At 52.4% G+C, this 24605-nt stretch overlaps 1 protein-coding gene and 1 long non-coding RNA gene across 7 annotated transcripts in view; one reads left to right on the top strand and one right to left on the bottom strand.

Moving 5' to 3' along the window:
- Positions 1-7584, top strand: part of LOC145721892 (uncharacterized) — a 42909-nt gene extending 35325 nt beyond the window's left edge. Inside the window, exons 3-4 of the long non-coding RNA XR_014145899.1 lie at positions 3789-3875; positions 7495-7584. This is a non-coding gene — a long non-coding RNA (uncharacterized LOC145721892). The remainder of the gene's footprint in view (positions 1-3788; positions 3876-7494) is intronic.
- The window catches only part of CHST11 (carbohydrate sulfotransferase 11), a 256433-nt gene that overhangs the window by 13693 nt on the left and 218135 nt on the right, over positions 1-24605 (bottom strand). The window lies entirely within an intron of this gene.

Raw genomic sequence — 24605 nt, 5'->3', positions numbered from 1 at the left:
TCCCCCCCCCCCCCCCGCAAAATTCATGTTCACCTGGAACCTCAGAATGGGACCTTACTTGGAAATAGGTATTTTACAGATGCAATTAGTTGAGGTCATATATTAGGGTGGGCTCTAATCCAAAGATTGGTGTCCTAATTAGAAGAGAAAACAGAGACTCTGAGACAGAGAGAAGGCCATGTGATGACAGAGGTAGAGGTTGGAGTGATGCATCTACCAACTACAAGATGCCAAAGACTGTCAGCACCATCCAAAAGCCGGCAAGAGGCAAGAAGGGTCTACCCGGTAGCCCTAGGAAATGAATACAAGAAACAAGGCTTCAGTCAATAACTTTGAGCAAATTGATACAGAGTATTAATGTATAAGAGAAGATTAGCATTATGTAAGAGGATAGTTTTACATAGCAAAATAAGGAAAGGGCCTTAGAGCACTAGTAAGAGAGAGGATGAGATTTGAAAACAGACGATCTGGGCTTGATCTCCTTTGGGCAAGACCATTAACCTTCTGAGCCTCTGTTCTCTAGGCTGCAAAATGGGGACACTACCACCTCCTCTGCAGGGATGTCAATTAAATCAATCAAATCAGGTATGGGTTCAGCATTTGGAAAATAAGATCAAGTCTAGTGCAGAATTTGGACAAGGTATGGTACGAGGAGGGCAGTTAATATGTAGGCAGGTTTTTTTTTTTTTTTTTATGAAAGAAGAAAAGGAAACCCAAAGGAGAGGGCCAGGAATCCCAAAGACAATTTACAACAGCCCTATAATTTTGTTGCAGGCAGTTCTAAGTCATGGAAGTCAATTAATATTTTGAATATGAAAAGTCCTGACTTGCATTTCCTGACTTTTAAAAAAAATTTTTATTTAAGTTCAATTTAGTTAACATAGTTTCAGAGGTAGAATTTAGTGATTCGTCAGTTGCATGTAACACCCAGTGCTCATCACATCATGTGCCCTCCTTAATGCCCATCATCCGGTTACCCCATCCCCCCCCAACCACCTCCCCTCCAGCAACCCTCGGTTTGTTTCCCATTTCCTAACTTCTTAGCAGATAGTATTCATCACCTTAAGAGGAGCATTCATACCATTCAAATAACAACAACAACAACAAACTATCCAAAAGGAAATGGAAGGACTAGGAAGGAGAAAAGACCCATCAGTTTTGCCTGTTCAAATCTCTTTAGACTCTTTTGAAGGCAATAAATCACTAAATGAGCAGAGAAGCCAAGGGATCTCCCCCAGTTTTTTTTTCCCCTAGCTCTTTTCAGTTGTAGACAATTCTCTGGCCCCCTGAATCTCCAGGGAGGTAGCATGTCAGTTAATATCGCATTCAGGACCACAAAGCCATGAGAAATGGAAACGATACCAAGGTGTCATTTTACGTCCAGTTGCAGAGACAAAATTAACTCAATGGGGCTTTGAAATGTGGTATTTGAGGTTTCTTTCTCTTTCCATTTCCCTTTCCTCCATGACCGTTTAGGTGACAAATGGTGCGCTTGCTGCAACGAGGTATGGCCAGTGCCCCTCGGGAGGGTTTGGGGCACAGGTCGAGAGACTAAGCACATTCTCAAATGTAAGTCATATCCAGTCTCCCTTGCAGGGGAAGAAATGCACCTGGCCCTCTAGTGTTCAATTTTTTCAAATTTCAATTCAAATTTCAATTTCAAATTGTTTGTTTTTTTACCTTACAATAATTTTAGGGGCCCCTGGGTGGCTCAGTCGGTTAAGCATCTGACTCTTGATTTCAGCTCAGGTCATGACCTCAGGGTGGTGAGATCCAGCCTTGCGTCCCTGGGCTCTGTGCTCAGTGGGGAGTCTGCTTCTCTCCTTCTCCCTCTCCCTCTGCCCCATCATGGCCAAGATGATGCAGGAGAGATTCCTGATGGCAGCCCGGCCAGTTCCAGATCTCTCCATGCTTATTAGGATCAACAGCATGTGAGAAATTGTGATCAGGTAGATGGTGACTTCTAACCTTAAAAAATGCAAATCTGGTCATGTCACTTCCACACTTGCCTCCAAGCAGGGGGCAGCTAACAGGTTCCCTGAGTATCAGTTAGGGAACTCTCCAAGGGGAAGACAAGGGACTGATGAGGACTCACTGATGAAGAACAGTTTGGTCCTTCGTCCCTGAAAGAGAACATCTGTCTTTATCAGGGGATCTGATAATTGTCTGAGCTGGGAGATCAGTCTCTTTCCTCTTTCACTCCCTTTCTCTCTCCACTTCTTTTTTTCTTTCTCAAAGGTATTTGAAGAGAACACAACAAAGGACAACATTGAAAGAGGAAAAAGCAAATATGCTAACTATGAGGGCCATGATTAAGAACCTCATTTAGTTGTGGGCTTCCTAGTAGCAGGGACAAAACGGAAATGTGATTAAATCTCCTTGCTTTTGTTCTGAGTCATTCCAATTACTTGGAGTGGAAAATGTACCAGATTTTAAAGGACTCAAATTTCAGTGGAGGAGGGAGATTCTTGGATTCAGTTGGCTCATGCCGGAGTATTCGGAGGGCCACTTTCTTCTACTGACAGAATGCTAGTATTACCACTCTACACCTTAGAATCAGCCCTCCTCTGACCTCATTTATACTTTTTGGGAGATCAAAGGAAGAGGAAGGGAGTCTGGGCTGAGAGCGGAGGTGGGTCTAGGAGCACCTCATGCCTATCAACGGCTTCAGAATTTACCGGACACTTTAACGTACACCATCCCATTTAAAGAACACACTGGAACTTCTCTAGAGCCTAGTAAAAGAGGTTTATATTTTGGCAGACTAGCTGTACTTCCAATCACGTGACATCTTTTTGGGGGCTACCACCACGTATTGAGAACACTTATGTTAGTGGTTCCCAACCTTTAGCATGCATGGGAGTCACCTGGAGGTGACTGTTAAAACACAGTTTGCTGGGCTGCACCTCCAGTTTCTGATTCAGTAGATCAGGGACAGGGCCTGAGACTGCATTTCTAGCAAGTTCCCAGGCATGTTAGTTTGCTCGGGCTGCCACAACAAAATACCCGAGACTGGGTGGCTTAATTAAGAAATTAATTAAGAAAATTTCTCACAGTTTTGGGAGGCAGGGGGTGATTTCCTCTGAGGTCTTCCTTTCTGGCTTGCAGACATCTGCCTTCTCGCTGCCTCCTCACGTGCATGCCCTCTGTGCGCGTTTGCCTCTGGTGTCCCTTCCTCGTTTGTGAGGACACCAGTTCTATTGGATTAGAACCCACCCTAATGGCCTCATTTTAGTATAATCACCTCTTTAAAGGCCCTCGCTTCAAACATGGTTACATTCTGATTTCAACATGTGAATTTGGGGTGGGGTGGGGGACACCAGCCCATAACACAGGCGCTGCTGATGCTGCTGGTCCAGGGACCACACTTTGAGAACCATAGGGTTCTATTATGAGGAACTCACCAACTCACAGCTACCCTCAAACTCAGGACACAGAACCCAGGTTCCTCGTCTGCTGCCAAGAGGCTCCTGGACCCACCTCCGCTCTCAGCCCGGACCGCCTTCATCTTCCTTTGATCTCCCAAAAGTATAAATTAGGTCAGAGGAGGGCTGATTCTAAGAAGTCGTGAACATGGCTAGTGGCTCTGGGCTGTGTCCTGCGTTCTCATTTAGATGTCTATTTTTAATGTGGACGGTTAAAAAAGGCATCTATAATTAGTTTAAGTACCAAATTGAGGGACTGTTTGAAAAAGTCTTTAAAACTTCACGATGTTTCATCTTAAAAGAAAGAAAAACTGGTTTCTTTTAAATTAAAACATCTTCCGTGGTGTTTACAATTTCTTTCAGACATAAGAACCCAACGGGAAGGAGCAGCTGTTCCGTTTTGCTGCCCTGGTGGGGAAGACGCAGAGAAACGGAAACCCGGAGGAAAAGGTAAATTTGGAGGCCTCAAGTGAGTGGGGTCTGGTGCAATCCGCCATTAACAACCGTTAGCTTGGGCCTGGGCTCAGTTTCTCCACTTGAAAATCCTAATACAAGACCCCTCCCGACAATTCAGCTGCACCTGCCATCATCCTGCCGAGTTGAGAACCGGAGGAGAGAGAAACCCAATGATCTGATTCCCTGTGATTCTACCACATTTCTTTCTGGCAGAGAAATTCCTGAACGTTTGCTCACAAAAAGGGCTCGTCTGCAGGGATCGCTGAAGGATCCACATCCACAGCGAACGAGGGGTGCACACAGATCCTAGCAACCATTTGTGGAGCATTTACTATGTGCCACGCACCATTAATCCTCACGCTCTAGCAGATAGGTATCCTCCTAGTCCCAACTTATGGATGGAGGAAACTGAGGCACAGGGGGAAGAAGTCACTTGCTCAAGATCAGGGAGCTGGGAACTGGGGCTGTGCTCTGAGACTTTGCACTGTGTGGCCTCCCCAGGGTCCACACATCCCCCATTGGAGTTACCATCGAGGGTAGAGATGCTGGAGCTAAGGGTCTCTCCCCTGACAGCTCACTGGGATCACAGCAGTGGTTCTAAACACCTCTGAGTCCTGCCCCCCCCACCCCGAGATCTGATGTAATTGCTCTGAGTGCGGCCAGCTCCCAGGGCATTCTAAAGCTGCCTGGGGCTGGGGGGTGGGGGGGACCATTGCCCTGTAGGCTCCAATGCCACCAGCTATAAATTAATGCACGTATGGGACCCAAGCAATGCCTCAGCGTGATCCTGGGCAAAATACATTTTCCTAGTCCTCGGATTTAAGGTTAAGGGGCTTACTGTTCATTCTGCAGGGCCAGAGGTCAAAGGTCTAGAAGGCCACAGTTCTCAAACATGTTTGGATGCATCCTTAGGATGCCACTTAGCATTCCCCTAGGAATTATACAATGCTTAAACGCTTTTATGTTTAGAAAAGAAAGGAGAGAAATACTGAACCTCTAAAGAAACAATCTGGTCTGAATCTGTCACAAAACCTAAAGGGTTTAACGGTGCCAGGAAATCGGTTGCTTAGGATTTGTCCTTGTCACTGAGGAAGCACGGGATTTTTGATTACAAAGACTCAAGGTCTGTAGGAGATTTTCCTACCTTTCCGATGCAGAAGGAAGAGGCGCACAGATGGGAAGCCTTTTGAGCTCTGGCAGATAAGGTAGAAGTGCAGGAGACCCTGGGCGCCCAAGGGCCCAGTACTCACCTCCAGAAGCAGAAGCCCAGCCAGGCTCAGTTGACAAGGCCACAGGGAGCTAAGGGCTCTGAGGGGATTTTAACCTCCAGGGCTTGGTGCTTTCAGGCTAATGGTTAAATTACTTGTTTTGTAGGCAGGGTTTAAATTTGTGACCCGGATTAGGGTCACAAACTCAAAATGCCCTCCAGAGCCAGCCAGAAGTCCCTGGGCCGCTGAAAGTAAGTGATGCCTCTTAAATCTGGCTCCTGTTGCCAGGAGGGAATGGGAACCTGGTCTTTCAAGATGTTTCCATTTCTCAAGAAGAGCCAGAAAACCAGATTTTATGTGAAATCTTGGCATTCTTAAATGTTAGCTACAATTAAAAAAATTCTCTTAATACGTGGGCCAAACCATGCTTGTTTGGGCTGGGTTTGTTACGGGCCACCAGCTGGCGCCCTCAGCCAGGCATCTGGGGACGCTAGGGCTCGTAAGGAGGTGAGGTGCCCTTCTTGGGGCAGGCTGTTGGAGGCAGCACCCCCCTTGCCCCAGCGGCTCCAGCTCAGTTAACGGAACCTGGAAGCAGGTGAGGTGGGGGAGAAAGCCCAGGTGGAAGCGGCCGGACTGCAGGCGTCCCAGAGAGCAATTAGGAAAGTTCCCAATCAGCAAGAGTTGTTAAGAGAAACCACTGGAACCCTCAGCTCTCCCGTCCCCTTTCCCGGTTAGTGCTCACCCACATCCTTCGGATGCTCTTATCCCAGGGTCCTTATTCGGTGTGGCTCTCCCTTCCAGAAGGCAAGCTCTGGGAGGCCGGGTAGCTTTCACTTTTTTTGTTTACTCCTGTATCCCCAAGCGCCTGGCCCGTACCGGACACTCAAAGCTGTGTCGATGAATGACGTGGGGGATGGCAGGGACTTTAAAGGCCACAGAATGGCTGATGCAGCTGCAGGGGCTTCCTGGTGCCTAAACCTGCAGCCCCACCTCATCTTCCCACAGAGATTTCTGGCACAGACCCTGCAGCTACAGCACTGGGACTCTGGGCGCTGGCTGGAAACACTGCGGAGAGCTGCGACAGCCTTTGCGAGCGGCACTTTCCACCCATCTGGGGAGGCCAGGAAGCAGGACGAGGGAAATCGTGCCAGAGGGTGCTGGAGCCAAGGGCTGCCCTGGGAAGGCCTGGCCTGGGGCGCGTGCTGCTAGGACCCCCTTTCAGCCAGGCCAGGTGCGGCTGCAGGGGCTGCATTTCCGGTTTAGATCAGCTGTTTGGGCTTCCGGAGGCCCGGGCAGGGTGCGGAGGGGCGCAGGAATAGGGATGGGGCTGCTGCCAAGCTGGACCGGCCTCCCATGAATGGTAGCCAGGAACAGGGACAATGGTGAAGGGACGTGGCCCCCACCCGGCTTGGGAGGCTGGGTTTCCTGGGAAATCAGAAGTCAGCGGGCACGTGTAATGTGCACCTGCCAACGGACGCTTTGGGGCCCTCGGAAGTCACTGCTGGCCGGGGGGAGCAGGGAGGAAGCTTCCAAGGCACAGCTTCGAATGGCTCGAACGGTCTCCCAGCCAAGGTGCTGACAGCAGCCCTCCCAGAGGGGCCTCCCAGGGGGCGACGTTCTTCCAGGGCAGGGGCCTGGGAAGCCCCAGCTTCTCCTTCTGGTCTCTCCCTCCTTGGACCAACTGGCTTCATTGGTTCCCTTCCTAGACTCACCAGAATGTTCAACTACTCCTGTTTTGCCCAAATCACTCGATTCCTTCAGGTCTTGGTTTTCCCATCTATAAAACGGGGACAATCGTGGCTACGTCTCAGAGTTGTTCTAAGGATTCAGTGAGTGCCCACACAGAAAGCACCTGGCATGGGGCCACGCACAGAGCAGGCCCTCGGTCAACAGCCCTGTGCTTTATCATTATAACATATCCTATCACAGAGGGTTGCTTCCTAAGTGGCCAGCAGGACGGCGAGCCTATCACTCTAACAGCAGCTCTCAATGCTTAGTGTACGTAAGGGCCATGGGGGGGGGGGGTCCATGGTGGTCCTGAGAGATTCTGACTCAGAGGGTAGGGCTGTCCTGGTGTGCCTGCCCTTGACCGTCGTCCTGTGGGAATTCGATAAGCCAAATCCAAGGACGGCGGTCCTGCGTTCCGTTTTGAGCACTGCCGACCGAGCGTTGCTTTTATGCGAGTGGGTTCCACAGTCAATGTCCCACACATTAGTCATCTGAGCAAAAGAGCGGGCTCACGGCCGTTCAGTGTCGCGGACACAGGACCCGGACAGCCGCCGATGGAGGCAACTTGGGTTGGCAGCTGGTAAGCAAACTGCAGGTCTGAAGAGGAATTGCCTCGCTAGACAGAGATGCCCTGTCAGTATGTACTAACAGACTCTACAGTATGCTTGGGATTGCAGAGGAAGTGAACTCTGGACTGACAGACACCCAACAAGGTTGATGCATTTCCTAATCAAGTAGCATGGTTCAACAATACCCCAATTCCTCGCTGTGGAAAAGGTATGCACGAGCCACTCGGTGGGGCCTTCATGTCTGCATGTTGTCTGTCTCCCGGAGACGGGAAGGCTGGCCTTCCCCAAAGTGGGGAGGTTGAGCCAGCGCTGCAGAGGGGCCCCCAGAGCCCTCCTCCCCTCCACAGTCACCAACAGACCTGGGGCCCCCGAGGAGCTGCTTCCATCACCCTCACCTGGTCCCCTTAGCTTCAAGCTGCTCCATCCTAGTCACAGTCACAGTGCCCCGAACGACGTGAGTTCAACTTTGCCCCCTCCCAGGGCACTGGCACAGCCCCTGGCTAACTGGGTATCCCAAGTGCCACTCAGTGCCCAACATGTGCAGGACTTAGAGACGGTGAGTTTTGTGCTAACACCTTAAAGCCTTTCCACCTTAAAGCCTTTCCAGTACTAAGATTTTCTGTCACTTCACTGCCTCTCCCTCTTTTAAGGATGGCCCATTTGGGATCATGGAAGTGTAACAGGGAGGCCGTCACACAGCGCCACGGGACAGACATGTCTACGTTCACGAGCTGTGTGCCGAGAAGCCTACGCACCTGGGCTGCTTTTTAGGTCGTGTCTGGGAACACACACACAAGAGAGCCACACAGGACAGCATGGATCTTGACCCGGGCCCGCAGGTGAATAAGACATCCTCAAGTTAATGACCTCAGAGGTACGAACACCCTTCTGTTTGGAGAGCTTTGGAGTGACTTCACACCCTCCAGCGTCCCGGGGACACAGAGCTTCAGAGCTGGAAAATACCTTGGTGAACAACTGATACCACGTTCTGATTTTCAGACAGCAACACTGAGGCCCAGAGATGGGAACTCATCAACCCCCTCCCAGGGGGTGGTGGAGCTAAGACGCCAGAGAAAAGAGGCTTCTTCTCATTCCATCCACCCACAGCCCTTGCTGGTGGCACAGGGACGGATTCGGAGACGCAGAGAGGGGTGGGCCAGCCCAAGGGCCATCTCCGAGGTGCTAAAACATCTCCATGAGGCGTGAAAAGTATCCCTGCTACCTTCCACCAACCTAAGAGGAGGATATTATTCCACGTGGGGTCATGATCAGTGGCAATCCAGAAACCAAATAGGAGCCAGTGACCTCTTATTACCCAAGATAGGAAACAGGGCAAAGTCTTCCCCCCTGGGCTGGCTTGATTTGGGAAAGCGTTAAAGAAAAGCAAAAGCAACAGGTGGGCGAAGTCTTGACCATCAAAACACAAAAAGCAATGACTCTGCGCCCGTGGAAGGAAATGAATGGATCAATTTCAGGACAGGATTTTTATAGAAAAATCAGTGCCTCCCTGATCCCATTACATGAGCACCGAGCAAATATCGAGAGCATTTGGTTTCTCACCCTGCACAGAAAGTCTGGGATTCTGCGAAGCTGACCTGACACAGGGGTTGAGTCAGGCAGACACATCTGGACACGAATCCTGGCAATGCCCCTGTCTAGCCACATGACCTGGGGGCAGGCCTTTCTACCCCTCCCAGCCTTGGTTTCCTTATCTGTAAAGTGGGGATTGATAGACGCACCTACCCAACAGTCTGTTGTGAACTTTAAAGGGATAAAGTTTGCAAAGAACTATCAGCAGCCCCTCAGCTGCTCTAAATGTGCATGCAGTTAATATTCAAAGTTAAAAGGTCTTCTCCATGAAAGAAACCCCAGAGGTCTTCTTGACGTTGTAGCTGTTTCTGTGGAGTGGCAGCATGGTTCAGAACACAGATTCTACCTCCAGACAGCCTAGAGTGAAAATCTGGCCCCACCACCCACTGGCTGTGGAACTTGGGCAAGTTACTTAACATGGGCCTCAGTATTCTCATCTGTAAAATGGGGCTTATGACAGCACCGACCTTCTAAGATTGTAAGTGATGGTGGTAATAGCTTCCTGAACGCAGAACGTCCTGGAGGTACACAGGTGACTGTCCCTGAGGCCTCACTTGTCTTGTGACCTCGTATATGAAACGAGGAGGAAATAGCCCATATTCCCCTTCCCTGACTAGAGCTCTGCCTGGACGTGCCAACAAGGAGGGAGAATGGCTGATGTCCCTTGTCATTCCCTTTCCCTGTCTCCCACAGGTGAAGGCCCAATAGTGGTGAGGTCAGGGCAGAGGAGGACAGAAGGCTCAGGCCTGCATGTGCCCACACTGCTGGCCCAGACTCCTGAGCGGTGTGGGAAAGGGCCCTGATGCCCTGACCGCCGGCAGGCACGTGGTGGCTTCCCTAGCCTGCAGCGGACCCAGCCGACACCCTGCAGGTCCCGCCTGGCCCATCACTGGGCTCTGGATTGGTCAGCTCGCCCCCTGCCACTGCCCAGCAGGTCGCTGACCTTCTGGCCCTACTGTCCATCCCCTGGAGGGACACCTCAACCTGGCAGCCACCCCATACTTGCCTCAGCCCATCAGCTGGCCCCGGGTAAACCACCAGGCCCCGGGCTGCAGCTCTGGAGGGGGCCCGCTGGGAAGCAAGATAAGGTTTGTCTTCAGGGATCCATCTCACATTCTAACAGGGCACACAGACGAGGAAAGGAAAAAATCCTAATGCCGCGTGGCAGCTGACAAGAACTACCCCAGGGATGAAGAGTATGCTGGTGTCAGACGCCCGGATCTAGCACCTACTACCTGGAGGCCTGAGGTTTCCCAAGCCTCTGTTTCCCCAGCTGTGAAATGGGCTCAACAGCAGCCCCTGCCTCAAAGGTTGGACAAAAAGACCAGACGCGGAGTTACGTCTGCCTCGGCCCATAAATGCTCAGGAACGTCTCACAAGGCGGGTGTGGGGATGAAGGGGCATAGACAGCTCAGGCAGTGCCCTTTCCTTGGCAGAGAATGGTGTCCCTGAGGAAGGAATGTCCCCGAGAGGCTGGAGAGAGAAGAATCTGAGAGCGGGGCCAAAGGAAGGCCTTGTAGGCAGGGGGCGGGGTGGGGACCGAGGCCGGGCCCCTCTGCTCTGGGTCCCGGAAGCCGGAGGCTCTGTCCCGCTCCACTGCTGTCCCTGCATGGGCTGGGGGCCTGCAAGGATGGGGACCGGTCAACCCACTGAAGCTGGACGAGCCTGTGGGGCCCGCGGGAGGCTGCGGCGCACCCCTCCCCCCACCCCAGGCCTTCCAGAAAGGAAGCTCCACGGGCATGACGGCCCTGCCGGAGCGAGGGGGCCACTGGGAATCTTTTTATACACTAAGTGTTATTCTCTGAGCCAAGGCAACGAACAGATGCAGAAGAACAAGTGGGGTCAGGGTCTGAGGGGGGCTGACTTCCATGAATGAGTCTACTTCCTGTGGCGGGGAACCCCTCAGCTCCAGGAACAAAGTAACCTGGTGACAGCTGGGGACACCCAGGCCGACCACAGGGCCTTCACTGGAGAGAGCCCAAGCACTCCCTTCCCACGGGGCCCCTTTCACTTCCCCTGCTCAGCGCATCCTCCTGGCCTGGCCCTGGGGGCACAAGCACATGGCCAGGAGACCACCCTCCTCTATTTCTGTTTTCTTTAGAAAGACATAAAAACTATAGTCGCTCAAGAGAGGCAGGAATACCTCCGCCCTTGTGTTTTTCTGGACTGGCCTGAGGAAAGTGCTGGGCAAAGGGTCAGTGTGGGGTCTGGAGTGACCCGGAATGACCCAGAAAACTACCAATTCACCTGCAGGCTCAGGTGGAAGGAGGAAGCAAAGCAGATGTTGCGTTTATGGAGGGCAACACAGAGGGAGTGCTGGTCACGTGGCAGCCGAGGTGCTGGGCCCAGTGAGGGGGTCAGACATGGCGGCAGGAGAGGGGCAGACCGGGAAGGCCCAGGCCGGGAGAAGAGGGCCCTCTGTGGCGGTGGACTCCCGCTTCTTCCCTGGGGACACGGGGACCTCTCCATCTTTCAATGAGGTCACGGATACTCAGCCACCCCGGGTCTGGGAATTGCTCAAAGTATAGCCTGTGTGGGCTTCCTCTGAGCGCCCTCCACCGGAAGCCGGGTGCTCCGTGACTGGAGCGTGGCTGCTGCCTGGGGGCCACACGGGGAGCGCCGGTGGGAGCTCAGCAATGGGACAGGGGTGCCTCTGAGTGCCAGGCATCCTGCTGAGCAGCTGGTAGCCACCATCTGTTAAACCCCACGATAACCTGAGAAGCGTCACCCACTTTACAGATGAGTAAACTGAGGTTCAGACTTCTCAAACACCTCTCAACCTTGTAAGTGGTGGGGCACAGAGTTGACCCTGGCAGTCCAAGTCTGGAGCATGGGTCTGCAGCCCAAGCCAGTGACCCCCAGGCAGACTGCCTCTGTGACCTCAGCCACTCCCACTGGGAACGGCCAGGAGCACCCAGGCCGACCCACAGCCCAGATCTACCTCGAAGGGGCAGGCACGGCTTCCGGGTGCAGGAAAGATGCTCGGGCGATTAGTATTGAACTAAATAAACCCTCAGGAAGGAAGCTCTGATTGAACGGTCTTCCCCAGGCTGCGAAGAAAGTAGATCTTAAAAGTTCTCACCACCAGGGGAAGAAAATGTCTAACTGTGTGCTGAGGGGTGTTAAGTCGACTTAGGATGGTGATCACTTCTCAATCTATGCAAGTGTCGAATCAGTCTGTCTATCTGAAACGAATGTTCTATGTCCATTATAGCTCAACTAAAACAATAAATTCCCTTCCCGAAGTTCCGATGGAGGTTTAATTGGTTAGTCAGCATAGCCCATAAAGATCATCTATAAGTGCTGTTAGGGGAAATGAAATTTTCTTCTCAACGATACCACTCGTTTCAATTCTTGGAGCCACAGGGCATGGTTTTGCCTTCTTGTCCCTGAAGCCGTGTTCTGTTTCCATCAAGATCTGTGAGGATACCTCACGGGGGAGGGACGCATTTCTCCTTGGCTTTCATGAATTGAATTTTCCGGGTGGTTTACACTGCCTTCTAGCACATCTACAGGTCTGTTTGGGGGCCTTGAAGGGGCCCAAAGGACCCGTGTCTTCCACGGGTACCTGGGAGGAGCTCAGAACTGAACCAGCATCTCAAAGGGCTGCTCGCTGAAGCCCCCACTCAACCAGCTGAGGGCAAAGCGAAGCCTTCGCTGGGCGCATGGCCGTCCACACGGGCTTCCCGAGACGCCCTCGCCGCGGGGCTTGGCCCCCTGCCCACCCTGCTTCTCTAGGCTCTGCCACGGCTCAGTCAGCCTGAGTGCTCCTCAATCAGGCCAGAATCCAGAAGGGCGGGGCATTTTCTCAGAGTTTTATAGAAACTTCTAACCAGAAACATCTGGAAATACATGGGACAGAGTTGGATGCCTCAGGGCTGAGCTCCAGCCCAGCCAGGCTGGGCATTCACCCTAGAAGCTTGAGTCACTGGCCTCTTTCCCAGCAGCCTCCTCTGTAAAACGGCCCTCCCTCCTCCTCTCCCTTCCACTGAACACGGCACACTCATTTCATTCTCGAGGTGGTTGAATTTCCTGTCCCTTCCTTGGTCATCAGCCTGTAAGGTCCCAGAGGAATCTCAAACTTAAAATATCTGAAAATGAGCTGTCAGCCATCTCTTTCCATGTCCTCACTTCTGGGAATGGCACCGCTGTGTGCCCAGGTCACCCCTCCCCACAAGCCACATAGGCTCTAGTCTGGCCTGCTCCTGGAGTTTCCAGGCCCGGGTCCCCTCCAGAGCAGACAGTCCCTCTACACACAACTTTGACTCCATTGTTCCTATGCTTTTAGCCCCCAGTGAGTCTCCACTGCCTTCTGCGGGGTTTCAGACTCCTGAGCCTGAACTCAAGACCTGCATGCCCGGCCCCATCTCTTAGCAGCCCTGGCCCCACAGGAGGCATGCCGGGCCACAGGGGTTTCTCCAGGAGTGCTGTGTTTTCTGGCTTCGGCGGCGGGGGCGGCGGGGGGGCGGGGGGGGTTCAGTCCTGCTAGGTGGGCAGGCTCAGGTGTGCAGGACTGGGCACCATGGAGCTCACCGGGTTTGAAGATGCCCCCACCATCAGGTAAGGCCCCTTCTTGACATCCATAGTCCCGGTGTTACTTCCTCCCACAAAGGCTTTATAAACTTTCCCTTCCTTTCATTCCATGGGGAAATCTCGGGTTTGGAGATCTTTTCCCTGGGGGATCTGGACATCTTCCATCAAGCAAAAATCAACGTCTGGCCTCCTGCCCTCTACACGATGTGTAGGATGCTTCTCACCAACACTGTCTTCCAGTTAAAGAGCCCAATGGCAGCACAGCATTGTGGAAAGGGCATACTTTCTGGAGCCGAGGGGCACGGGTCGGGTGGGCATCCCAGCTCTGTGACTTTGGACAAGTCCCTTAACTGGCCTGGGCCTCGGTTCACTCATCTCTAATAGGACTGGTAACACCTACCACACAAAAGTGCACAGTGAGGATTCAACTAGATGATCCACGTCAAGTTCAAAGCACAAGGCTGATGCCTTCTTTGTGGATTGTGTCCAGAAACAAGTGCTTAAAAAATACTTAAGAGATGCTTAGCTCCAGAGCGAAAGAAAGATTCTAATTCCTTTTGTCGCTGCTAAATAAATCACCATGTGTCTTGCCATCTGGTCTCATAAGTGATCAGCAAGCTGGGAAGGAGGGTCCCAACGAGACCCCGGAGGCTGAGGGTATTGATAGATGACGTCACCTGCCCCGATTCAGCAAATGACCCAGCGACACCTGTATGAGTGGGATTGAAATGGCTGAGCTCAGGTTTTGATCCAGCCACTGTGACCTGAGGGACACTGGGACCAGGCAATTTCAGCCGCTAAATACCAACAGGTACTTTATCGTCTAGTCCTGTGAGTGACGGCACTCTTGCCCATCACCCACCCTGGAGTCTTTCCCATCCCTGACCCCTGGGAGGGGGGCTGGAGAAGGGAAAAGAGACCAGGGAAGACTCAGAGATCAGGCAAGAAGCTTGATTTCACATGTGAAAGCTGGGTTTTTGAAAAGTAAGTGAAAGTCCAATGATTTGGTTTCCAGGCCACACACAAGTGCCCCTGGGGTTGAAACAGCCATTAAAACATGCCAGGACCTGGTTACGTGCTGGGGAGGTACTTAGAGTTACCATAGCTTTCCACCTTTCCATAGTGGTCATGTGTGTAGAAAAGCCCGGCCGGCTTCTGGCACAGGGGCCAGATCAGGACATGCTTCTGGAGCAGCCTGGTCCACACTGCTGGGACTCACGGATGCCGGGGACACAGCCCAGTCCACACCACTAGGGCTCACGGACGCCGGGGACACAGCCTGGTCCACACCGCTGGGACTCACGGACGCCAGGGAGGCCACACAGGACATGGATGTAACCCACCACCCCTCCTGCCCCTGAGCCCCGTTCTACCTTCTCCTGCCCTAGGCCAGGGTGGGGAATGGCGAGGCAGACCCACCATCCCTCAAACCCCCACCAAAAGCTGGAGTAATCGTCAGGCTGTAAGACCACAGGGGAGGCTCTACATCTGTCTCCACAGCTGTATCCTTGATGATTTCGCCTAGCGCCAGGCACTCACAACGACTTGGTGAATGAACGCTCCTTGGGGAAGGCTACGGTTTCATTCAAAACCATATTCTGGCATCATCACACTCAGGGACATCATCCCGGGAAAGCGTGGGGAAGAGAACTAACATTCTGGAAACCTTCACGTGGTGCTAGAAACCTGACATGTTAGTTCCCGAATCGTCTTAACCCTGAGAGGTGGGTAAGCTCATCTCTGACTTACAGATGGCGATGCTGAGACTCTGAGAGGTCCGGGTCCTGGTCCTGAGACTGTGGGCCGCCAGGGAGGCGGGCCAGGCTTACACGCACTTTGCTTGTGCTTCTGTTATAAAATGGTCTCAGAGCCACCGTTGGGAAGCTCGTTTACAGGACAGGAGGTACCAGATTCTCCCCTTCCATAGGCCCCCAAAATAAAGAAAACCAGGAGAAGCCCCCTTTCAGGTCTGTTTTCTTTATACTTTTAACCCAGGCAGGACTTACTCTCCAAAGTCTGTCATTGAGAGCTACCTCCCTGAACACGCTGGAAAATAGTTAAATCTCTGGCGCACTCCTTTGGGCTTTGGTTTGCCTATGGCTTCAACTTCCTGTTTTTTCCTGGGGGAATGGGGTGGTCAGCCAAGTCTGGGTTGTGGATACGCCCACCCTCCACTCCCCCAAAGCCTGCGTGAGCAGTGAACCAGCCGTCCAAGGAAGGTTCCAGCCAGTTTGTGTTCTTTGGCTTGGAAGGCCAGAGGAGACCGCTCATGTCAAGGCATACGTATAAACAGGATGAAAAGGGGTGCACGGCAAAGACTGGCCTCAGGGAGACAGCTCGAGCAGAGAGCAGAGGGCCACGTTCAGAAGGATGTAGAAGAGCTGCTGCAAGTCGGTGAAGGAGAGAAGATGCTCGTCCGCGCACCGGCATTGACACTGGGGAGCTGCAAGGTGCTTCTTGCGAGAGTCCCCTCCCCCACAGCTGGGACAGCGGGCTATCTCCTGAGCTGGGACTCTTGCGGCAGCTGCAGCCCAGGAGCCAGGAGAGCCCTTCTGGGGAACTGGTGCACCTTCCCTCTGCTCCAGGGCAGTTCTGGATTCATCTTTCAGCCTCCCATGGAGACAGAGGGTGGGAAACCCAGAGGACGCCTGTCCCCATTTCTTTCCAAAGCAGAGCCTGAGTGAGGCCGTCACACCGTAGGTGGACTTCTCACAGCTCCACTGTCCACCTGCAAGCCCCACCCCCCTCGCCCCTCTGCCTCCTCTTATTTCAAGGCCCAACCAAATGTCGCCTCCTCTGAGCCAATCAGTGAGGCAGCCATTCGGTGTTCTGGGCCCCCTGGGTCCTGGACACACCGCTCTCATCACACTATGTCGCAGGAAGCTGTTTCACACCTGTTTGGGCCCCAGATCCCGAGCTCCTTGTGTTTCTAGCGCCTTCTCTGTACTTAGCAGGGTCGGTGTTCAGTAAATGGCCGCTGGGTGAAGGATGGATCGTTGTTATCCGTAGCTAATAATGATCACACCCTGGCTCTGGGCCCCGCCCCGCCGCAAGGTTTTGTGTGGCTTACCTCCGTGAATGTCCCTCTGACAACCCTCTGTGGCAGGCACCATCCTTCTCCCCGTTTGATACAAGAGGCCAAGTGAACAGAGAGGTTAAGTAACTGGTCTTAGGCCACACAGTGAGTGAGTGGCAGAGACAGGATTCTGACCCAGGCAGGGGGCTCCTGAGCGTGCAGGCCGCTGGCCAAGCTGCCCCTTCAGTCACGAGTGGAGCATCTGTACCCGCTGCTATGTGTCTGGGGGGGCTTTGCCGTCATCTGACACCAGCCAGCCACCAACAGTTTAGGGGACCGGGTTCCGGTCTGCTCAACCATCTAGTGCTACTTAGAGCCCCCGGTCATGAAAGCAGGTGGAGGTCAGCGAACAGAGAGTGCAAAATCACCGACCCAGGCTGCCCGACGCACAGCCCGGGAGGGAGGCCAGGAGAGGGGCTGGTCTAGGCCCCTGCCTCCCAGGCACTGCCCAGCCAGACACCTCAGGCCTCCCCTCCTCTTAGTCATTCTGAGTCCAGCCTGCCCTTCATAGACCCCCTTCCCCGGCTTCACCCAGCTCCTGGTGAACTCACCAGCACACATAGCAGCTGACATTGAACCACCACTCACACTGTATGGTTCTACACCTCCCTTTCTCCCTTTGAGATGCCTGGATCTCAAACTTTAATGAACACAGGAATCCACAGGGCAGGTAAAGGGCACGTGCCTGCTCGTTAAAATGCAGATTCTGGGGCCCAGTTCCCAGAGATGCAATCTGTGCCACAGGCTCAGAAATCTGCATTCTTAACCACTCACCCAGGTGACTCACAGTTTCAAACCTCCAGGGGCTAATTACTGGATGACAGCAAACCTTCACGGGTATACGGTTCCTCCTAATTTGCTAGGTCCCCTTACTTCTCACTGGAGCCTCACAACAACTGATAAAATGCTCTGGACAGGAGACACAGGCAGACTGCACCGACGAGGAAGGTGTAGTTCAAAGAGCGGCAGGCTCAAGGTGCCGGAGCAAGTCAGACGGGAGGCCAGATCACACGGCCCGCTCTGTCATTCCAGCCGGATGTCTGCCTCTCTGCCAACTTATCTAGGCCTCTTTGTCTCTGCCTCTGCCTGTCCTTTCTTCTTTCTTGCCGTAAGTCTCAAAACAATTCTAGAAACTCAAGGTACTAATCAGGGATACACCGTAAGAGGAAAACAAAAATCGCCCAAACTCCCACTGACCAGAGATAATTATTAATGTTTCAGTGTATTCTTCCAGCTTTGTCCTTATGCTCTAATTACCACGGCACTGTTTTGCACGCCACGTTTTCCTTCCGACAATTAACCGGGATCAAGGCCACCACTGCTTCACCAGGCACTTGCAAGGAGGGAAAGACGCTGGCTATCTACCTCGTCCCTTTCAGGCCACGGCCCTCCCCCGTGGCCACTGCCCCTTCGTGCTCCCCGCGCCCCCCCCCCCTCCCACCGATTATAAGAGCAGATGGGATCCGGAAGGCCGCCTTCCCGGGCAGGGGTGGGGCCTCTGGATGTTCCAGGGGTGGAGGACAGGACTTTAGGAAACTTCAGGGGTCTCCACTGGTATCCTGAGCTGAACCGGGGGGGGCGGGGCAAAAGCACACTGAAGCTAGTACTTTCCACAGGGACACAGCAAAGTGCTGTGAGGAACTGGGGCCTCAAACTCCATCATTACCTCAGACGGAGGGAGGGGAGGCTGGCGTCTGAGGGGCCCGGTCCAGCCCCACCTCCCGACTCCTTGCTTCTGAAAGACAAGAAACTCCCTGGTGATGCAAAGTGACCTGTACTTTTCTTTCTTTCTTTCTTTCTTTTCTTTCTCCTTCCTTCCTTCCTTTTCTCTTTCTCTCTCTTCCTCCCTCCCTCCCTCATTCCTTCCCTTTCTTTTTTTTTTTTTAAGAGGAGCTGAGAGTTGAAGACAGTTTAATTATTCCACCACGGTAATTATTCCAGATGCTTCTGAAATGGCAAGACACTGTTATGGATGTCTGACTTCCTCTTTTCTTTTACTCTGAAATCCAGCATAGATCCCCAGGGCTTTGACGTACGAGTAGTCACAGCTTTGGGGAGATTTTAAGGCCAACCCTGAAGAGACTTGCAAATTAGTTCCTGCAAGACTTCTGAATAGTGACTGATTACAATCTCTAATTATTTCTAAAGGAACTACTTACTCAATTAGAGTGACAGCCCATGAATGGGATGTGAAAATTCTTTTGATGGAGAGCAGCGAGAAATCATAGCCATTATTATTTCTATTATTATTATTGTTTTCTAAAATCATGTGATGTCTAGGGGCCATCCACTTGTTCAATACTGGATTTTGCAGCAACACATTCCAGAAGGAATGTGCTCTGTGCCTGGATCCCCTTCTCCCCTTCTTCTACTTGCTGACTCCTGCAATGTCAGGCCTCTATAAATGCTTCCTGGGGGAATTTCCTGGGCCCTGTACTCCTCCTTCCCAGCACTTCTACGATTCTGTGACCATTTGCTTGTTCTCTCAACCACTCCAGAAGCTCTGTGTACATTGTGTTCACTGCTGTGTCCTCAGCATCTAGACTATCACCTGGCACACAGGAGATGCTCACCAAACACCTATTGAAGAAGACTGAATAAAGGGACTGGAGAATGTAGTATTTCCTCCTTGGGTTCGGAGTGTGGATTTCTGTCTAAACTTGGTTATAAAAGGGCACAGATTGACTAATGGATGGATTGATTGATTCATTCATTCAATAAACATTTAGGCATCTACAGCACATTGGGTGGCAGTCTGGTTGGTCCAGTCTCATCATCTCCAATCCATTACCAACCAAGATACCACTCCAAGGTTTGTGGAGAACCTGCTCCCCAGAGCTCTGCACTCCCAGGGCCCACCCACTCCCACTGGCCACTTTGATGGCTCCATAGCCCTCCAACGTTGGGCTCTGAGGAGTGAATTTCTGTTTGGGTTGGTATAACTTTAGTCATCTGGGCAGTTACACCACTTTCCTGGCTTTGATGTCCACTCTTGGCTAGGTTCATACCTCTACTGCTCCTTAAAAGGTTGAATGGGATGAGCCAGGAGCAAGGTTATGACCTTAAAGGATCCTGAATGTAAGACGCCGAAGGGTATAACACAAAATTTGAAGTTGAGATCTTAGGAACCCCCAAAGCTTGGCGGGGGGCCAGGAGGAGGCACCATTCCTTCTAGAAGGTTCTAAACAATGTAATTTGTCATTGCTATGTCTATGTCATCACTTGTGGGGGGAGAGGTGTGGCCAAATAAATGCCTGTTTCCTTCTAAATCCCTAGAGACCTAACTTCGTAATTACACTGGTCACCTAAGGTAACTTGGTGGATCTAACAAAACTGCAAAGTGGGTAAAACTGTCCTTCTTAATTGCAGTAACCATCGGACATGTCCTAGATTTGTTCCTAATATCTTCCCCATTCCACCCACCAAAATTTATCTGCCCCACACCCTACTCTTTCAGGGCCCTGAGTTCTGCTAGGCAGATAAAAGAGATTGTTGAGCAACAGAGAACCTTGCTAGCAGTATGCACTTTGCCAGGCGGCTTCTTCTACTCCTACATAGCTAAGCCCAGTTCAAACACACATGACGAGAACATTCTTGAGAAATTACACTCTGATATTCCAGCGGGTTTACAGCAGCCTTTAATGCCCCCCAATCCTAGGCCTATCCACCGATACACTGGGAGTGCTCTTCCTAGAAAGTCCCATCTGGAGCGGGGCTGCTGAGCTTCTTTGTCTGGGGGGCAGCGCGGAGTGTGAGGAGACGGGAAGGTGGATGCATGCTGCCCCTCTCCCGTCCCACTCCCAGTGGCCCGCCGTCGCTGGGATTCTCCGGCTTGCTTTGCGGAAATGGCCCATTTTCAGTTTGCTATAGCAAGTACTTATCCCAGGCCTCTGGTTTATACCACTGCCTTTTAATTACAAGCCCCGTAGGCTTCCATTTTAGCCCAGCTGCCTTGCTTTTTCTTTTAGAACACGCTGAGGGGCAGGTCCCGTGTCTACCTCGAGCTTGGACTCTACATCCGGGGGACATACAATATGGTCTCCGCTGGTCACAGAGACCACCCAGAACCCAACTTCTAAATGGTCTGTCAGATAATGAAAAGGACAAAAACTCCTTTGAACTCTGAAGCTGGACCTAAAACAAAGGACGGAACAGTCGCTGGTTATGTAGTTTGCTAAGGATTTCAGATGAGACACTAAGCACCCCTCATGAAATAGGCAGTTATTTCTCTCTGCTGTGAGGGGAGGGGGCTGATCTCTTTTCTGTCCCGTCCTCCAGTTGATGGAGGCCTAGCTAAGAATGCCTTTACCGCAAGGCACTGTTCTTGCCAACCTTACTTCATTACGGGATGGACAACGAGGGATTGACGGCTTAAAGAAGGAAGAGGCCTCTGTTGTCCAGTCACATCTTGATTATTGAAGATGGCAGGGGCAATGTGGTGAGGAAGATATTCCATGCACCATTCCCATCGGCCCTTGGGAACCATGCCGACGGCCCCACCTAGATTTGCTTGGGTCTGGCGAGCAGTGAACCTGCCCTGGGGATAATCCAGCCGGGGAGACTTGACCCGGGACCACAGCTGTAGAACCCCCACTTGCCCCCTACCACACCTTCAGAGAAATCAATCCCTGGTGTGGACAGTATGGTAAGAACGGGCTTACAGGAAGACCAGGGTAGCAAGTCAGGCTCTGCCACAAAATGGCTGGGTGACCCTGTGTGAGGGACTTAGCTCTTCTGAGTCCTGCGAGTCATTAGCCAAGTGGGGGAAAAGAACATCTACTTCTCACGGTTTTGAGCATCAGGTGAGAAAACCCACAGGAGAGTCTCGTGCAGTGCTGGGAGACTCAGGGGAGGCACGCTTTGGAATGAAAAAACATGATTAGTAACAGCATTATCGGGGTATAATTTACACCTCGGAACTGTCGGATCCCTTCTAGGGCTGAGGAAACGGAGACCCAGGGAGATGCACTGATTCGCCCAGCGTCACCCAGCGTGTGACGGCAAGGCTGGGATGAAGAGCCAGGTCTTCACACCGTTTTCCTGTTTGACCATCGCAACCTGAAGCTCATTAAGTACGTGGTTATCTTTAATTCATAAAGGAAAGAAAATACCAAGAATAACTGGAAAAGAGTTGCCTCTAATTGAACCCACACTGTGCTAAGCGTTTCGCAGGTGTTACTGTTTCAACCCTTTCCCACTTCATGAGGAAGACGCTACTATCATCCATATTTTTAAGAGGCAGACCTGAAGCTCAGAGAGCTGAGGAACTTGCCCAAGGTCACCCTGGTATCCAAGGAGTCTGACACCAGAACCTCTGTCCCTCATGCCAACACCCTGCCACCACCTCAGGTTCTGAAGTGCTAAGACACTGGGGAACAAGACCCCGGGTCACCTCAAACGGAGGCTTGCCAGATTTAGCAATGAAAATACAAAACACTATCGAAACCGGAATTTCAGATAATTTTAGTATGAGTATGTCCCAACTATTGCATGGGACATACTTAGACCAACACATTATTCACTGTTGATCTGAAATTCAACTTTGGGCGTCCTGTATTTATCTGTCAGCCCTACGGTGACATGACGTGTTCCTTGAGGCAAGGCGCGTGGCCTCTTCCGGTCTCCACTTCTCCCCAGTATAAGGACAGGATGGACCACAGCCCGGCCCAAAGGCTCTGTGACCGAATCGCCAGGGGGAGGGAGGAACGGAAGCAGTTCTCTAGGGACTGTTCTGAAACATGAACGGAGGCCTCGGAGGTGCAGGACAAGGCCTGAGGGCGCGTGCCTGGCTCCTAAAACCCTTCTAGATCCTCCCTGACCCTTCGGGATAAATGCTTCCAGAAGGCGCGAGCTCCCTGGGCAGTGATGTGAGCAGAGAACCACCCAGAGTTCCTCCTTGGTTTTGTTTTCAAACTGCAGTACGGTACACACCTCACAAAGCCAGCTGTCTGCAGTTTTTGTTTGTTTTTTTTTTAAAGATTTTATTCATTTTTTGACAGAGAGAGACACAGTGAGAGAGGGAACACAAGCAGGGGGAGTGGGAGAGGGAGAAGCAGGCTTCCCGCGGAGCAAGGAGCCCGATGCGGGGCTCGATCCCAGGACCCTGGGATCATGACCTGAGCTGAAGGCAGACGCCTAACAACTGAGCCACCCAGGCACCCCTGTCTGCAGTTTTTAAGCATATGGTTCACACTGTGGCGTGACCACTGCTGCCACCCAGCTCCAGAAATGTTTCATCTTCCCAAACTGGAACTCTGTCTCCAGGGAACACTAAGCCCCCGTTCCCTCTCCCCCAGCCCCTGGCAACCTTGCCCCTCTATTCTCTGTCTTTATGAACTGGACCCCTCCAGGGCCTTCATATGGTGGAATCACATAGTATCTGTCCGTTCGTGTCTGCCTTATGCACTGAGCGGAATGTCCTCAAGGCTCAGCCATGTTGTATTATGTGCCAGAATCGCCTTCCTTCTTAAGGCTGAACAGTTTATTTTATGTAACTTCTCCTCTCCAGGAAGAGGTGCAGAAAACACCCTGATATACTCTGTCCTCTGGGCTCTGAGGATGAAGCCCCTTTGCCAGGGAGGGCTGCTGAGGTCGCATCCATCAGGGGCTCTCAGGGGCGGGGTGGCTGAGACAGCCCCCTCCCCAGAATCTAGCCTGGACCCCCACGGGCTGATAGGACTCACCACCTCCCGGGGCGCTTCTCTCCACGCCAAAGGCCATCTGACGATAAGCCAGAGGCAGATATATGAGGCGCTCCAAGGAGGTTTTATTTCTGCTCTAACAATACAACTGAAATAGGGACTGATTTATTGAGGGTGAGCACTGGGGAGGGAGCAGAGCAAATCCCACTTGGACCAGGCCACAGGCCCAGTGAGCCTGCACAGTCCAGGGCAGTGTAGGCACTCGGGACAGCCTGTCCGGGCCTTAGTGGTACCAGCAGTAATGGTACCCACAGGGAGCGCCCAGAGGGCGGGGGTGAGTCGCCCGCATACAGTAGGTACCCAGGAGGGACGGCTGTTTTCTGGAAGGTGGGGTACGGTGGTGGTGCTCAGAAGACAAAAGCCCCAATTGGATGGGTGTGTCGGGAAGTCTGTTAATGGGATTCAGGGGACAGGATTATTCACGTAGATTAAAAAGAGGACTGGGCGCCTGGGTGGCTCAGTTGGTTAAGCGACTGCCTTTGGCTCAGGTCATGATCCTGGGGTCCCGGGATCGAGTCCCGCATCGGGCTCCCTGCTCGGCAGGGAGTGTGCTTCTCCCTCTGACCCTCCCCCCTCTCATGCTCTCTGTCTCAAATAAATAAATAAAATCTTTTAAAAAAAAATAAATAAATAAAAAGAGGACTGACTTTGCAAAAATCAATGGACTAAAAAGCCCCTGCCTCGGGTTGTTTGGCCTGGTGAGATGCCTACAGGCTACTCTCTGAGCCAGCGGGCTGTCTGCGCTCCTCCCCGGAGATGTGCGCATGCTCTCCGGGGGAAACCGCTCCCCAGGTTCCAAGGCTCTGAGCCCCCAGTGTTTCGCTGGGGATGGGCAGTGCATTTTTGGGTTTTTAAAACAAAGCACTGGTGTCTCCAAGCGCGAAGTGGCTGCCTCAGAAGGAAGAGGCAAGCCGCGTGAGCCCCAGCTCAGGTGGAGATGCTTGCAACTCCCTCCCGCCCCAAGCCATCCCTCAGGCAGTCAGGGCTTTTCGCAGAAGAACAAAGTGGAGAGCGGGGGAGTGGGAGGGGGTCCGAGAGAGAGGGACAAGGGGAGGCGTTACTCCACACTGAAGACAGGCTGCTGGTCGCCCAGTCCCTGGGGCAGGCAAGGGCAACGACTGCGACCTGAGCACCCACGGCATGCCCCAGGCCTGTGCCTTCCATTCAGCTTGGGGTCCTGCCTCCACTGCAGACTTGCTGTGCGACCCTGGGCAAGTTGTTAACCTCTCTGTTTTCTCACTGGCTATTGGAAGACCTTAATGAGTTAACACACAAAGTGCCTACCGCAGCCTCTGGGACACCGTGAGCATTCAGGAAGC

The sequence above is a fragment of the Leptonychotes weddellii genome, chromosome 5, assembly GCF_054177405.1.
Source record: "Leptonychotes weddellii isolate Sample4059 chromosome 5, ASM5417740v2, whole genome shotgun sequence".
Lineage (NCBI taxonomy): Eukaryota > Metazoa > Chordata > Mammalia > Carnivora > Phocidae > Leptonychotes > Leptonychotes weddellii.
This window is presented reverse-complemented; position numbering and strand designations above follow the sequence as displayed.